The sequence below is a fragment of the Sinocyclocheilus anshuiensis genome, unplaced genomic scaffold, assembly GCF_001515605.1.
Source record: "Sinocyclocheilus anshuiensis isolate Anshui unplaced genomic scaffold, SAMN03320099.WGS_v1.1 scaffold283, whole genome shotgun sequence".
NCBI lineage: Eukaryota > Metazoa > Chordata > Actinopteri > Cypriniformes > Cyprinidae > Sinocyclocheilus > Sinocyclocheilus anshuiensis.
In genome coordinates this window covers 1,818,273-1,829,691 of record NW_015549605.1, presented here as the reverse complement: position 1 = coordinate 1,829,691, position 11,419 = coordinate 1,818,273, and the positions used below count along the sequence as shown (strand labels likewise).

Here is an 11,419-nt window from a genome sequence, read left to right as displayed (position 1 = left end):
GCCTTGAATTGTTTTTGATAGTCAGTACTGTCAAGACGGATACCTTGAGTAAGATTAATTCCATTGTCGTCGTCTTTTTTATTTTCAGAGTTTATAAAATGATCTCATGCTGGCAGATGTTCTGATATGAGGACAATGGCTTGTGCTTGAGTCGTTCCTGCAGCTGCAGGCAGAGGGCGCTCTCTCCTTTAGAGAAAACATGGGGGAGGATTTGGAGAAGACAGATACAGAGGCAAAGATCTGCCCACAGAGGAAACCAGAGAAAGCAGGCACAGAAGGAATGTTGCCTTTAAATCGTTTCTGATTTCATGCAGAAGTAAGAGAGAAAGCAAGAGAGCACTATTATAAAGAACAGACAGGTGATATTCAGTACAGCTCTTGTTTTTTGTTTTTTTTTGTTATATTGCCTAAATATGTAATAAATGACAAACTAAATGCACGCATGGTTTTCTCACAATGCCGATAATCTCAAAATGACCAAATACCGGTCAGTATATCTGTCTCTATCCTGCTCCTGACCCCCACCGGCCCGTCTTTCTTTCTTCCTCACTTTCCTTGCTGTAATTTATAGCGTGTTAGAGAGGCAGATCATGCACGGAGAGCTCAGCCAGCATGTGTGCATGGGGATTTTTGCAGTTTAGTTAATAGTACATATCATATCTGGATTTCACACCAGCGCTCCCCAGGGATCCGGCTACACTGGCTGCAATTAGACTGCCAGTGGGCAGGCAGGCAGGGCTCCCAGCAGAGCCTCTGAGGACCACTAATCAGCCCTGAGAGCACACTGCGGGACGGAGGGGGTCAGACCTGAAGAAGGACAGATAGAGTGTTCGCTTTAAACCAGCTCAAGTTGTCCTGACAGCGGATGAAGATAACTCGAGACAGAGAATCCAAATTGATCATTACAATTTGGCATTCAGCTGTCTTTCATATAATTATTAGACATAATTTTATATGTTTTAATCAATAATATAGTTTATAAACATTTCTATTTATTGTGTGTGTGTGTGGAGGCTGGAGCAGAGGGGAGGGCAGGTGGAGAGGAGCCAGCCTCCCCAAGCAAGAGAGGTCAGAACTGGGCAGCCATCTCCCGGGAGCTGCGGGAGAGAGAGCCGAGCCTGTGTGGAGGAGGAAGAGGCAGGCAGTGGAGTGCAACGCTGCAGAGAAGAGTAACAAACATCCTGACACTTAACACACACACACAGAGAGAGAGAGAGACAGAGTTTGTGTGTGTGTGCATGTGTGTGTGTGCTACTCTAAGAGAAAGAAGCACTTGAAATATCCACGGTGGTGCTGTATGAAAGATTTTGAAGAATTTGAGAATTTGTCATTGTGTAGATTGTGTAATGGTGCTAAGACCTTGAGAATGTACTGAAGACGGAATAAGTGTGTGTGTTGGAGACAGAGAGCGCCTGAAGGTCTGTGAAAAAAAGGGGGCTGGTGAGTGCAGTTGCTATTGGAACAGGCCGTCCACACTCTAATCTGACTCTGCTGGAGGGCGAGAAGACAGGAATGTGGCGAGAACGATGCGAAGGAAGAAGAGATGATGAGAGAGACAGTGAGAAATGCAGTATGTAAATTCAGGGGTGTAAGAATGATCTGAAATGTGTAGAGGGAAACATTATAAACCTAATCAGCCTGGCTCATGAATATTAATAACAGTCGCCCAGTAGTGCCACCTTATATGGTGAGGTAGGTGAGGGTACACTAGCCATGTAGGATTATTGTGTTTGTTTAGGCCATATTAGCAACATTTAGTGGGCAAAAAGGTCCATTGTCTGTTGTCAAAAGTGTAGCGATGTATGAAGCACAGCTTGCACAGAAGTCATTTTCAAACCAAAATTGTGTGGGGAACTTTTCACATGGATTCCCGTTTAAATGACTAGATATTGGTGCAAATATTTTGCCAAGCAACAGTAAGTGTGACCGCATCTTTAAAATGTTGTTTTATGTGTCAAACTACATATTTTTACACTGCAGATGAACAAAATAAATCTTAAAATACATTGATTATTTACTTAAAAGTGGGGGGAATGGGATCACAATTCAGTTTGCAACTACGTGCAAGAAAGTTTGCAATTCGGCATGCAAATATTCCAATTGCTGTTGTTCTGATTTTGAATGAACATTCTTACATAAATATTTCACCATAAAACACTTTTTGTCACTCGAAATAAAAGACAATTTATATGAAATAAAATAAAAAATATTTGATTTAATATTTTAAATATAAATACAAAACTGAAATAAATTATGAACTCCATATAGAAATTGAAAAAAATATCAAAATTACTTATACTTTAAATTTAAAATAAAAACAGAAATATACAAATAAAAACGAATTCAAAATATGAATAAAAATTGTTAGTATCTCAATGATACTCAAATAACCCTGCTTTGGAGGTCGCTCTACAGTTGCTGTAATTGTTTCCTTGTATCTTAAAGAGGGAGTTTAATCTGAAACTTCTCTAGAATTCTGCTGTCACGTAACTGCTCGATATCTGCTTGTGGTCTGAGATACTGTATCTGTGTCTTTCTTTGCGTGAACAAACAGACGGCCAGGAGGCAGTTGGACATACACGCATCTGTTGTCTGTCATCAGGCAGAACTCTGCAGTGTCTCTCCTTCTGTTTCAGCAGTCAGTGTACTTTCATTTAGCTTTTTAATGTAATTTGTTGCGTTAGACATCACTAACAGGAAAGGAAATGTCTCTAGTGCTGCTGTTTTTTTTTTTTTTGGTTTTCTATTTTGCAGTTTTTCGAGACCTCAGATACAAACTCAAGCCAGAAACATACTCTGTATGTTAACCAACAGTCAAATAGTTGTTTAGGCACTGATTTAGTACATTTGCATTTGATCTGGATCCAGTCTGATATATAACGGTCACTTCTCAATTTAACTGATTGAATTGAAAATCAAGTGTCAGCCTACAATAGTTTTCTTGCTGTATATCTGATTTAACTTGGAAATATATCGCATTAAGTAATGTTGCAAACAGTATTTCACCTATTGAAAATCAAGTGTCAGCCTACAATAGTTTTCTTGCTGTATATCTGATTTAACTTGGAAATATATCGCATTAAGTAAATAAAATGTTGCAAACAGCATTTCACCTGAACTTGAACTTACATCCTTGCAGTAACAAACATCAGTACTCAAATGGGTGGTGGTAGTCATCTTGTACATGAAGTATGCATTGCATTCTGACACATTTTACATGTTAAATCAGCCTTGCAAAACTGGAAGGCTCTATGCATTTGCATAGAGTACATTTTAGCCCTTCCTTCTGTTCTGAAACACCCTTTTGTCCGCATTTCACCTGAACTTGAACTTACATCCTTGCAGTAACAAACATCAGTACTCAAATGGGTGGTGGTAGTCATCTTGTACATGAAGTATGCATTGCATTCTGACACATTTTAAATGTTAAATCAGCCTTGCAAAACTGGAAGGCTCTATGCATTTGCATAGAGTACATTTTAGCCGTTCCTTCTGTTCTGAAACACCCTTTTGTCCTATAAGTTGTTAGCATCATAAAATAATGATGACGGCTGTCCGTCAGCGTGGGTCTCACCTCAGGAGAGGGTTGAGCTCAGTCACTGAGCTCAGCGGTTGAACTGGCCCGGAAGATTCAGTGTTTTTCTTCTACTGGCCAACAGATTGTACGTGAGCCAGCAGGGAGAGGCTAAATGACCTTGTGGTGCTTTTTTTCCCCATCTCTGCCCTACCCATCGAGACACGCGTCCCGTTTTCTGTTGTCAGAGAGCAGCTTTGACACCCTCAGAGTGTTTTGTTGTTGCTTTCACGTTTGACATTGATAATTCTCATGAAAGCAAGCCATGTTTCTTCGTGCAGAGAGGAATCATGAAGACGGGAAGGAGGGAGAGAGCTGGGATCTCATCTGGAGGTGTGAGCGTAGAGGAGTGCTCATGATGAAGTGTGGGAGAGAGTGATGAATGTGTGTCAGAATTAAGAGTGCCTCGGGGTGCTGGGCGGATCAGACCGGCCGTGGCCTTGGGCTGTCTCTGTCTCTTTCTCTCTCTTATAGTTAATCTGTTCTGAGAGAGAAAGAGAAGGACAGATGCTCCAAGCAAGATGCTTTATTTTCCATTTTTGCTTGTTTATTAGGCCTTGCCACTTTTGCTTTGAGTTGTTTTCCCTTTTTCTCAAACACTCACCAACTCTTTTGTATCTACAGCAGCCTTAAAACGTATCTAGACACTAAAGATATTTGAATGTCCTTGCATTCGATAAAGCGTCACAAGAAGTAGCATTTATTGTGAAGAAAGCTCAAGCGCAGTTTTCAAGATAAACAACACTTTACAATAAAGTCCCATTTGTCACTGTTAGTTAATGCATTAAAAATAATCAGTACATTTGTTAGAGTACATTTACATTTGTGCATTTGGCAGATGTTTTTTTTTATCCAAAGCAACATTGCATTCACATTTTACATTTGATCAGTTCTTGCTTTCGCATCCCAATCGAACCCATGATCTTGTCGTTGCAGCTTTTGATTGTAATAACCTATTAGTAAGATTAACAAATGCTTTAGTTCATATTAACTGATGTAGTTAACTAACAATTAACAATTGGAAGCTTATTGTAAAGTGTTACCCTAAACATTTAATGAAAATTTTGATATACAGTCCAAAATCCAAGTATTTGGACATGTTCTAGTTGTCATATGTCTATAGTTTATGTGATAAACCTGTGGTTAGGATATCAGCCATTATGGTAATATAGTCACAGACTAAAAAAAAAAAAAATTTAAAAATTCTACTGATTTGTACCAGTAAAGGTATTGACCAAGTGACATACCTCTATAAAGGTATAATTTTTGCACATTTTATTTTCTGACAGAATGAGAATGAGGCATTTATATAGTGTAGCATACATATATTGAAGTAGTTAGAGTAGTATCCTAATATGATGTGACCTGACTTTATGCATCCACTAAAAATCACCTTTTTGTTAAACAATTCTTGCAAAAAATTGCTCTGTAGATTGAAGTTAGTTCTGAGAAAATATTCTCTCAAAAAAAATTCATTTTTGCAAATGCCATTTGCTTTGGTATTTTATAATTTAATGCAATAACATTTTTAGTGGGCTCTCAGGATTGCTGTACCTGACTAACCCACCTTTGTTTGTTGCACATTCCCTGCTTTTTACCCAACTGTTCTTTCATCTAATCATTACCTGGAAGCAAAGAGAGTCAGTCAATCTGAGGTTTGTCAGATTAAAGTGTGTGTGTGTGTGTGTTGTGTGTGGAGCTGCCCTGCTGTCTGTGCCCAACACACTTCAGGGGAATCATGGGTTTGTTCTCACAGGGACGACACACACTGTTACTGCGTTTGCTGCGTGTTCTGTCAGAAAAAGGTGTTCTGATCGGACATAGTCTTCACAGTGGGAAATAACAGCGTGAGAGGGAAACAGTGAGCGAGTGTGTGTGAAAGACAGAGCGAGAGAGAGAGAGAGAGAGGAGGAGGAGAGGGAAAAAAACAGAAGCAGTAGGTGTTTGGAGAAAAGTCACCTTGACGGCTCTATTTAAAAAGAAGCGTTCGGAGGACCTTGGGTATTGAGCAGTTTTAGTCTAATTGTTTTTCACAGAAAGAGCTCGGCTGGAAAAACACAAGGGAGGGCTTACGTGAGAGAGCGAGAGAAAGAGAGAATCACACAGTTTTGTTCATGTCCTTCATTTTTTCTCAGCAGCGTGGCAGTAGAAAGGCTCGGAGACCCCGAGGAACACACAGTTAAAGGTCAAAACCTTTACAAGGACAGTCACCTATCAAAGACACACTAAGTACCACTACATGCAGTTTAAAAGTTCATATTCTGTCAGACTAAATAAATAATTTGTCGTAAAATGTCACTTAAATGCTTTAATACAGCTTGACTTCTGTTCCACGAAATATTCAAAGGCCCCTCTATATAGGCTATTTATTTTTGGTATTTCTGCTATAATCAACAGAAACTGGGAGTGTTTATACAGTAAATTAATGAACAAAACATTTCTGATTTCAGAAGATTCCTGAAGTATGTTAACTCCTGATTTTTTTTTTTGTATTTTCATTTAGATTTAAGTTAGATTATTTTAATATATAAATAATAATTCATTTTAAATAATTAAGTCATCCTGAGGCCTCCATGGAAGTTTGAGGTCTCAGAAAGTCTCAGGATGAGAAACACTGCTTTAGTCCATCTTATTTTTAGTCCAACACAAAAACCCAATATAGCTCATTTATAATTGCACATGTAAACTTTGAGGCCATTCACACAGAACACACTTTTGCATTTAAAAAACGTGAAACACAGAGCAGGGGATTGAAAAAAATAAGGTTTTTAACTTCTTTTAACTTGAGTTGCATGCTTTTGGAATGCCGTGTCATGCATGAGATGTTGTAAAAGATGTTCATCCAGCACGTTTACATAGAAAAACAATCGAAAAGCAGCCCAGTAAAATGCAAAATGTGTTCTGTGTGAACACAACTTATTGTCTGTCATCTTGTCGTTTGCAAACCAAAATCAAGTAGGTTCACTCGATCTGAGATATTGTATGGGTCATGTGTTTTAGGCCGTGTTGACACCTGGTATTAACATTCATCTCGGGTGATCAGATCACATGTGGTCAGCCAAGACACATTGCTTGTTTACACCTAGTAGCGACATGCTTCTCAAATGTGTCTCCTGTGACCATGTGTGATCAGATTTCAAAGACAGAGTCTGAAATTTTGTGGCTACATACATCACATACTACGGCAGCTTTTTATTGCATGCTACTAAAGAACAAAAATGGGGAAAAAGGCCAAAAAACTCACCACACTTTTGCTTTCCAACATACTTTCAACATAGAATCGCTGCATTTTCAGTGAAGTGTTATTTTACTGGAGCACCGGCATTAAGTGAACTTGCAACTCGATATTTTGTGAATTTTTGCATATTTATAAGTACAAGCATTTAAACACTTTTTTTTTTTAAAGCCATTGTTTTGGTGCAGTGCTATTGCATATTGGACGAGTAGGTCCTTCAATGTTGTCTGTGGTACATCAGGATGCATTAGCATTCACAACCGTTGTAGTTTATGTGACCGGATCGCAAAACATGTTGGACCCTGTTTACACATTTGAACGTTTTATATATCTGTTCACTTGTGCCAAGCCGGACCGCTTTCCCTTATCAGCCCTGGGTATCCATCATAAAGCCCCAGCATGTCACTCCAGTGTCCAGAGCGGATCTGTTCTGTTTACCACAAGCTTTTCCCATATGCTTCAAGCCACAGGGGGCTGATGACAGCGCGTAGGCTGCGGGGACAGACAAGTGTCCTGCCTGCCCCAACCTCCCCTTAGCGTGAAATCGGCAGACTCCACGGAGGCTGTGACATTGGTCATGGAGGGATTGCTGGGAACGAGGACGTGTGTGCAGCAGCCGCGTGGGGTCAGGTGGACAACAGCTGCCTTTTGACCTACAATCCTGCTTTACTTTACTTCTAATGTCTCTGTTTCTCTCTCAGTTTAGTTTTAAAGCCGGGAGATTGGCGTCACCCTTGCGGCCCCTGGAGCTGGCCCTGAGCCATGGCTCATTAGCACCTGGTTCTCCCCTGACCTAGAGCTCCTTCAGCAGGGAACCAGCAGCCTGATCCCCTAGTGGCCTAAAGTGCTAAACTCGCATTTCTATCTTTCCAGTGACATTGCAGAAATATGTCAGCTGTAATGGATTTTGCTTGATCAAAGAGATTTGGATCATTTAATTGATCACAATACACATTTTTAGACAGTTATAGTTTCTTTTTTCTTTCTTGTTTTGGTTTTTTTTTTATTTAGTTAAGTGGAGAGAGGACAGGAAATAAGGAGGAAGAGGGAGGAATGGAACTGGAAAATGTTGCAAGCAATGCTGGTATTTTTTGGTCATCGAAATGAAGCTGAAAAATATATAAATATTTCAGGAAAAGCCTCAACTCAAAAATAGAAATTAGGGAAAAAACGCAATAAGAAATGTTGCCCTTGCTACTAACTGAAATGAATAAGTTAAAGTACTAAATACTTACACTAAACCTAAAATATAGGGGAAAATTAGTTAAAAAAAAAAACTTAAAGTATAAAAAATAAAAGCTAATACAAACTATTAAAAATACTATAAAATTATATAAATATATACACATTGTATATACTTAATATGATCAATATTGGTTGTTTTTCTTGTTTTGTTGTTTGTTTCTTTGTTTTTTTTTAGCCTGTATCTACAAAAAATGGCCAATATAATATTAATTAACTTTAGTATTTTAAGTAATTTAATAATAAAAAATAAAACTGTTAAATTCATGTCAATATTTACTAAAAATGCAAAAATAATATTGAAAAATTTGAGTCAATCTTTATTTAGACCACACAACCAGAACACACACTTAAGAAAAATGAAACTGGTGTAGAAACTTGTAAAATCTACTCCAACAATCCAATTGATCGTTTGTTTTAAAGTGCAGATACTCTTCCAAACTTCACTAATGAAGGAAACTTTTTTCCCATGACAAGAGCATTTACATTAAGAATCGAGACACCCTTCTGAATATGCGACGACATGTTGAGCCGCCTCTCAGTTCTTGTTTTTATTCCCGCAACATATTCTGTGGTGACTTCAACTCAGGTCACGGCACGCTGAGCTCTCACAGCGTCTCTAAATTCATGTCAATATTTACTAAAAATGCAAAAATAATATTGAAAAATTTGAGTCAATCTTTATTTAGACCACACAACCAGAACACACACTTAAGAAAAATGAAACTGGTGTAGAAACTTGTAAAATCTACTCCAACAATCCAATGACTTTGAAAAATCGTTTGTTTTAAAGTGCAGATACTCTTCCAAACTTCACTAATGAAGGAAACTTTTTTCCCATGACAAGAGCATTTACATTAAGAATCGAGACACCCTTCTGAATATGCGACGACATGTTGAGCCGCCTCTCAGTTCTTGTTTTTATTCCCGCAACATATTCTGTGGTGACTTCAACTCAGGTCACGGCACGCTGAGCTCTCACAGCGTCTCGGAGAGAAAGTTTAGCATAGGGCGTGTGGAGAGGACCGCTCTGGAACATGAGTGTGCCAGCAAGCGTGACTGAGACTGACAGCTTGATTTATGGCGTGGCTATAAGTAGCCACGACGTCAGCTGCCTTCAGCGGGGTGGAGTCCCTGCAGACACCTAACGCTGCCTCCTTGTGCCACTGAAGCACAACCCCCTGACAAAATACTGTGTGTGTGTGTGTGTGTGTGTGTGTGTGAGCGCTTAAGGCGGATGAGCAACAGTCCCCAGCCAAGATGCCAAATCTGCATGTTTATCTGGTCTTTTGCCAGACGCTAATCAATTAAAACCCTGCTGTCCCTGAGGGAAGAGAGGAGAGAAGCAAATGATTCCTCAGGCTCTATGAGTGATAGATAGATAGATAGATAGATAGATGGACGGACGGACGGACGGACGGATGGATGGATGGACGGATAGATAGATAGATAGATAGATGGATTGGTAGGCGGATGGAAGGACGGATAGATGGATGGACAGTTGGATGGATAAAAGGACAGATGGAAGGACGGATGGACGGATGGATGGATTGGATAGATTGGTAGGCGGATGGACGGATAGACGGATAGACGGATGGATGGATGGATGGATGGATGGATGACGGATAGACGGACAGACGGATGGATGGATGGATGGATGGATGGATGGATGGATGGACAGTTGGATGGATAAAAGTACAGACTGAAGGACGGATGGATGGATGGATTGGATAGATTGGCAGGCGGATGGATGGACGGACGGGCGGATGAATGGATGGATGGATATGATGCTCATATTTATGTCGAAAAACTGATACATGTCAGATATTATAAATCTATACAATTCTACCTAAATAAATGTAAAATAAAAGATCATAAAAATTTTATTATACAGTAGCCTATGATAAATGGATTTTCATTTTAAAAATTGCTAAGAATTATGTGTAACAGTGTTATTAATTAATGAAAATATTATGGCAACAATAATCAAAAGGTAAAAATCAGCAAAATGAGCATAATTAAATATCTATGGAAGCCTGTTTCCGCCATGGGATAAAAAAATAATTAAAAAAAAATAAAAGGTAATTGTGTCCATTTGTGGAGAAAAAAGTCAGAGAATTGTCAAGAATTGTCAGAATTTCAAGAAAAATTCTGTTTGTTTGTTTTTTTCTCTCCAAATTGTTAGTTTATATTTAGCTTTTCTTTTTATCTCAGAATTACAAGAAACAATGTCCGAATTATGAGATAAACTTAGTTACACTATAGTGAGATAAAAAGTCGCAATCAGCTTTTTTATTTTTTATATTGTGGCGAAAACAGGCTTCTATAAATATCCCATATCTATATAGGTAAATCAGAAAGAAATCTTTTGGCAGATAACCGATATGGAACAGAAGACATATTGTGCATCCCAAATTAGAAATTGCCATTTGCTTAATTTACGTGATTGAGTTTCTTACTACAATACTCTTCTTATGACATAAAGGCAATTTTGAATGCCATTCCATTTTATTTTACTATGATTTTGTAGTTACATCAACTCCAGTAACTATGGCATTTGGCGGCCACGACTCTGGCAGACAACAGCGCACAGCCCATTTTTCACAACCTGATGAACAGAGCTGTATATCTCTCAGACGAGAGCGAGAGCATTTCCACTCGGACGTATTGTCCAGTGCTGTGGGAGGTTTGTGTGACCCGTGTGGCAGCCGTCTCATTGGCCCGTGGTTGTCATGGGGATGTGTCTTGGGTGAGGTGCTAGTGGATGGAGTGATTTTTTTCGCTTCGAGCAGGTGCTCAACATCTTCCTCGAGCCCTGAAACGAACTGCACATCCCTCATTAGACATTCATAATCTAATTACACGTATCTACGTCCTCATCGAGCCAGCTATCTTTTCCTCATAAAATCTCCAGAATCATCTACATCCCCTCTGCCACATCAACAAAAAAGAGGTGTGCAGGAAGGGGGGACATGATGGTGGCAGTCTTTGATCTGATAGAAGGCCCCTGCAGGGATAGAAGCCTGGGCTGGTGCCAGAACCCCTCTTGGCTGACAGTCTCCTCTGCTGGTTGGCAGCTTGAAGGCTTTGGTGATTAATTCTGCTGGGAGGATAAAAGCGGCTCTAGCCAGCGGCTCCCTGCCTCAGAAGGCCAGGGACATGGTCTGAGCCCAGCCCGGCCCAGCGCAGACCAGCCCAGCCGTGCCTTTCCCCAGCTGGCCAGCTGCCCGCCTGCCTGCCTGCTGCCTCAGGACCAACCACGGCAGGTGATAGACCGGGGAGAGTGATGGGGAGGGTGGAAGACAGTCTGATCCACATTGAACAAGCTTTTCTTTTTGTTTCTCCCCCCATTTCTCCCTCTCTCTCTC

The 11,419-nt window shown here is 39.8% G+C and overlaps 1 protein-coding gene across 1 annotated transcript in view; it reads left to right on the top strand.

The window, feature by feature from the left end:
• Nucleotides 1–288: 288 nt before the first annotated feature.
• wnt5b (wingless-type MMTV integration site family, member 5b) overlaps nucleotides 289–11,419 on the top strand; it is a 61,252-nt gene continuing 50,121 nt past the window's right edge. Inside the window, exon 1 of the mRNA XM_016447518.1 lies at nucleotides 289–316. The gene's annotated coding sequence lies outside the window, so the exon portion shown is untranslated. The remainder of the gene's footprint in view (nucleotides 317–11,419) is intronic.